The sequence below is a fragment of the Panthera pardus genome, unplaced genomic scaffold, assembly GCF_024362965.1.
Source record: "Panthera pardus isolate Hobbes unplaced genomic scaffold, ASM2436296v1 HiC_scaffold_21, whole genome shotgun sequence".
Taxonomy (NCBI): Eukaryota; Metazoa; Chordata; class Mammalia; order Carnivora; family Felidae; genus Panthera; species Panthera pardus.
The window spans coordinates 69,964,498-69,970,497 of NW_026526777.1; the positions used below are offsets into that span (position 1 = coordinate 69,964,498).

The 6,000-nt window shown below is 51.6% G+C and overlaps 1 protein-coding gene across 1 annotated transcript in view; it reads right to left on the reverse strand.

Moving 5' to 3' along the window:
* DISP1 (dispatched RND transporter family member 1) overlaps positions 1-6,000 on the reverse strand; it is a 186,169-nt gene that overhangs the window by 56,657 nt on the left and 123,512 nt on the right.

Genomic DNA, 6,000 nt, shown 5'->3' on the forward strand with positions numbered 1-6,000 from the left:
CCCCATCTCTGGAAACATACACACTTGTTGGGTCAAAGCCACCTAGGAACCAAGAGCGCGGTGCCCCAGGCAGACCCTTCTTCAGTCTGTGTTTCAACGCAGGGAGGAGAGGCATCGGAGTTTATGTGATTACAGGGATCGCACAATTACCTCCTTAACCTGGTCTGGGACTCAGAAAACGTACACCTTTAAGTAACATAAGACACAATCACACGACACGTATCATTAATGTAACTAAATACGATACATGCTTTACGTATTTTTATAGTAGGTATAAATGACCACGTTAAAACACAAAACAGCAGCTCAGTGGATATACTACTGTGTAATCACCGTGATGCCAACATATTAAACGTCACGGCCATAAAGGATGCCGTCGAGCTATCAGGTGGCCACTGGAGCACAAACGCACGGGAAGGGCCACTGTGAAAACCTCGCAACAGCCGCTCGCACCCGGGGGTGTGCTCCGTGGTCCCAAAGCTGCAAGCTAGAATCCGAATGTCATGCCAGGCACCCTGCACACCCGCCCCAATCACCACAGGGACCACGTGGCCACTAACCAGGCGGGGCTGCCGCAGCTTTCCCCGAACTGTCACACACACGATCCCACTTGACTCGACGCTCGGAACGGCGTGGGAGGCGTCACCCCTCCGTTTTGCTCCAGCCGCAACGGCACACACAGAGTCTGGGGGTTCGGCTAGGAAGCCCGACGTCAGGGGTTTGAGGGCTCTCTGTAAACGACACCCCACCAGCTCCCACAATGTGCTCTAGGACAACCCTTTGCTTCGTCAGGTTCAGGAGAGCAAACGTCCCAGCGAGTGGCGAGACGCGAACGCGAGCACGATCCCATGCTGTCCGCGGCCGGCTGTTTGGGAAGGGCGGTGCTCCCCAGAGCAGCCTCGCTAAGTGAAACACAAAACTCTACCCCAGTGCTTCTCACGCAGAAGGATCACGGGCGGACGTTGCTGACATGCGGATTCTGAACGCGCCCACCTGGAGTGAGGCCGCAGGTCTCCAACACGTGCCCACACGCCGGCCGCTGGGACACCGTGCGTGCGGCAAACCAGGCGCGGAGGCTGCCGGAGAGCCAGGCCGCGGCTGGGGCAGCATACGCACAATTAAAGCAGCACGGAGCCAGCAAGCGGGGGAACGACAGCAGAGACGGAGAAAGGAAGGCCTGCCGTTCCGACTAAGGCGGAGGAAAGTAACACAGTTAACACGAGAGGCTCGAGTTGGTGACCAAGTATGGCTTGTCTCACAACCCGTAAACTGTTATGTGCACAGAAATAGCCAATCAGCTTTAAAAAAAATTTTTTTTAACGTTTTATTTATTTTTGAGACAGAGAGAGACAGAGCATGAACGGGGGAGGGGCAGAGAGAGAGGGAGACACAGAACCGGAAGCAGGCTCCAGGCTCCGAGCCATCAGCCCAGAGCCCGACGCGGGGCTCGAACTCACGGACCGCGAGATCGTGACCTGAGCCGAAGTCGGACGCTTAACCGACTGAGCCACCCAGGCGCCCCGAGCCAATCAGCTTTTAACCGTTCTGGTGCGACTCCTGAATGTGGATTGAAGTCCTGGGCCCAGTTCAATGCGTGAGACGATCTTCTCCTCTCACGTGCTGGCAGGTTTAGTAGATGGGCGACAGACACGCCGGGGGCCCCTCTGCACACCAGGCCTTAGGCATCCAGTCTGGGGAGCACTTGTATCCATTACTCATCAAATTTACGTTCACATGAAACGGTTCCTCTCACACCGCTCGATGCTTCCCCCAAATGATGGCCTCGTCCCTGAGCAGGGGCAGCAAGTCGACCCCTTAGCCCTTAGAGCCGTGGCCAGGGAGCAAACAGTCACTGACGAGGAACGACTGCAGAGCTCGTCTGTAGCGGGTCCGTTTGGAAGGGTGTCGGCCAGGTTTTGTCTCCAGGGATATGTCCCCCCAAAAGGCTATTAAAGCTGATTTCCTCATCTCACTATGTCAAGCACCTGCCTCACGATACCTGAGCAGATATCACAGAGAAAACTGAGGGCCAAGGTACTGAAGTACTAACTCACGTAAATCACACGACTGGGATCCAGCCTCAGACCAGGCTGCCTCTGAAAGTGAGGCTCTCCCGCTACCTCAAGATGCCTCCGGGCCAGCGCCAAGTTCAACGAGCTCTTCCGGGACCGCCAGAGGCTGCTGGTACAAAATTCAGTGTGAAGGTCTGCGTGAAAACCAGCCTCTGAATTCACTATTCCCCAAGACGGTTTTGAAAGGTACAGTTCAGCATCCAAGAGCGTCAGAGGCCTCTTCCACTGAATTCAGAAGTGCCTTCCACTCGTGCATCATGTTATGCAAACCTGAAAAGCCAGCCAGGAGCCAATCTTTGTTGACACGGAGGGTTTGGACGATGAAAACATAATTGTGACCTGACAGCAAAATCTGTATCTTTAATCAAAGAACCAGTGTTAAGGAACTGAAAAGAATGGTCTTACATAAGGGAATATGATCTTCTCTTCTTCTGAGACAAATTAAACTGTCTTATTTTTGTTTGAGTTCGTGAACTTTCTACCGATAAACTCTCCTTCAATAAGACGGCTTAGCAGTGTCTGTACTTACTCCCCCGTGGGGACTTCACGAGTTACAAAGAATTCTCGGTATTGCTATCATTCCCCTTCCTCATAAACGGCAATACATTAGCAGTCATGTCCTGCACAATCCGGGGCAAACATCTGGGCACCTGTCCACGTGCCCTGCCCCCCACACACCATGAGGAAGCCAACAGACTGAGTCCCGGCAAATCTGAGAGTCGCAGATCACTATTCTTTTACCACGAAAGCTCAACTGTGGGTCTATTAAATGTATATTATCAAGAAGGTGGTTTTGACCTATGTTAAAACACCACCTCTGAAAATGAAGTCTTTTTTATATAACCTCTTTCAATACACACAATCGACACTGATAAAGACATCAACGAACCGTAAATGTTAAGTGTTCCAGTTTTACAGAAGCTGTTCACGGTATTTACAAACAGCTTAACGATATGGGGGAAAAAAACGGCCTCATAATTTTCCCTCCCAGATTTACAACAAAGAGTATAAAAGTTAAATAACTCAAGGAAGATCTTACAGTGCCCCAGCAAATCAGAAAACCCCGAATGTGGAAAGCAGTCCTGTTGTCAGATGCGAGCCCCGCACGGGTGGGCAGGTGGCAGGCTTTCTAATCTCACTGTGCTCCTTTGCTCTGTGTGGAGTGTGCCTTTGGTAACAGACCTACCTGGGAGGAGAAGCGTAAAATGAAGCTTCTCTTTATAGTCTGGGATACGTGAGAGCTAAGAACACCTTATCACCATGAACACTTATGTTTCTAAATCTGTATGTCAAGAACACTACTGCTGTGCTGAAGTTATTAGGACACTCTTCAGACATCTGTCTTCCACATTCATCCACAAAAATTATCAGCCCACACAACACCCGCCACGTCTCCCCATACTCCCCATACAGCGCCGGCCCCACACGCACTTACGGCCTGAAGAAAGAAAGGCTTCTTGTATCTTTGAGTTTCAATGTCAGATGAACTCACGGGTGTAACTAAGAACATGGAAAATAAACCCAGAGGGGTTTTCCACAGTTATTAGTATCAGTCAATCGTCTTTCAAAAAAATTCTGGAAAGCCCTCCAATGAGCGGCCATCGTAACCCAGGAGCCAGCCACGACATTCAGTTCACCTAGACTACGCTCCAAATCGTGAAGCGACTGTAATAAATACAACAGATGTTCACGAAGTTACGAGTCTGTTCCAATGGTCTCCACCTTTTCTGTACATTAGAACCATCTCAGTAATATAAAACCCTTCAGACCCAGGGCCCTGGCCCCACAGGTTCTCTGATTTAATTCACGTTGTAATGGACTGCGGTCATCAGCGTTTTTTAAAAGCTCCTCAGATGATCCCAGTGTGTGGCTAGGGCTGAGACCCACAGATTGAGAATTTGTACAACCGACGCCCATCAAGTTATAACAGCGGGCAAGCGCCACTAAAGGGATCCATCTTTCAGAAAATACTGCTTAAGTGTTTCTTAAGCAAAATGTTGCCGCATCGCAAACAGCATGCAGAACAGGCCCTTCACATGGGACGAGCTTCGGAGCGTTCTCATGGTCTTTATTTCTCTCTGTAACGATGAAAAGGGTATTTTTGAAGTTATAAGCGTGGGGGCAACGGTGCGGTAGGGAGAGAGCCTCAGTGAACAGTCACATGGGCAGCGTTCACATGCCTCCATGTGAGAAAGTGGAACCAGGCATCACAGTTACTTCCGGATCCTGTGACTGAGGTCAGGATCCAGCCAATCTGACTAATGAGTTTATTTAACCCAAAAGAAAAATTATGTCCCCTGACCCCTTGTCAATCTTTGAAATGAAGTCCCAAACCCCTGTATTAAAAGAGCATGTTCCCTGAAGTTCTGTGTCAGAAAGAAAGAAAGAAAGAAAGAAAGAAAGAAAGAAAGAAAGAAAGAAAGAAAGAAAGGAAGGAAAAGATTTCTGATTGCATGTTAAGCTCTTCAACGCTCCAATCCGTGGCTCAGACACCCACAGACCCCGGGCCCGCGTCTCCCCTCACGTCCGGCCCAGTGAGAATTCCACAACGCTCTGGTGACAAGCAGGACCCTCCCCATGAGACAGGGCCATGTTCAGGCCGTAAGATTTCCTCTGAAACCACTGCCTCAGGTAAGATCGCAAGACGGGCAACCTCACACCGGAGCAACCTGTCTGTGCCCCTGGCTCTTCCCAGGCAGAGCAGGAGTCTGTCCCCGAGCCTTCCAGACGTGCCCAGCACATCACAAGGAAGCCTGAAGACACCAGGAGTGTTTTAACACCTCACACATCTCAGAAACTCAAAACTCGGCAGCCGGCCTCCAGGGGAAACACGTCTCTGAGATAAATCAAACCAAGGGAATTCTACTCCCACATCCCGGGAGGCGAAAGAATGTGAGGGGATGTGAAACGTCTTCCATAACGTCAAAAACCGAGCTCGATCACCAACAAGGACTCGAGCTTGTTTGGTTTTGAAGGTGGCATATGTTTTTTTCACGGAGCTCTTACCCTGACCCGCGCCTTCCCCACAAATCCCCACACGCCCAAGGGTCTGAGAGCGGGCTCCAGCCCTGCTGTTTTGTGAAGTTTGAGAAGCAGCAGATCTAACTTCCCAAGCCGCTCCCCAAACGGCTCTGCCTCACTGTCCAGCAAACAGCGTCTCCAGGGTACCCGTCAGTCTACGCAGCCACCCCTCCGCGTATCTGCACAAACACGACTGAAGACACCCTTTCGCTTAAAGGGCCCTGAGATCTACCTCGAGCTTAGGAAAACATCACCTTCACAAGCACTTTCTTCTTCCTCACTGGACCCGCGGGTTCAGTCTTGGTGAGAGCCTGGGTGCGAGTCTCATAAACCCTCTCTGTCTCTGCTCCCACGGTCACTGTGGATGCTCGTGACCCCTACCTGCCCACCCACATGTAGCAGACGACCTGAAACCGCGCTGACCGGCGGTGCGGGACCCTTGTCTGCCCGCAGAGGTCATCAAATTGTGTCTTCCAGTTGAACAGGCGAACGTCGTCCTTATTTAGCAGGCATGTATTAAGCGCCTCCTGTGTTCACCGTGACTGTTTTTCTCGGAGTCTGCATAGGTGCACCTGGACTGAGCCCGCTTGCTGGGGATTAGAACAACAAAGGACAGAAGTAAGGCGCCCCTCTTCCCAGTCCTGCATCTCTAAGTCCTGCTTCAGATGCTTTGTTCTGTGTTTTCCCCAAGACGGCCGGCAGGCCAGGCAGCTCGTCCGTCCCGCCCTCGACACCCACGTTTATTTCCCAGCTGGGGTGTGATCGGGCCTTTCCATCTTAAACAACAGGCGGCATTCACAGAGCCTGTGTGCCAAGGCCGCGGGCCGCACTCGGGGTGACGGGCGAGCTGCCCCTCCCCACCCCCACCCCTGGGCCGGCCAACACGCTCACACACAGGACGGGTGTG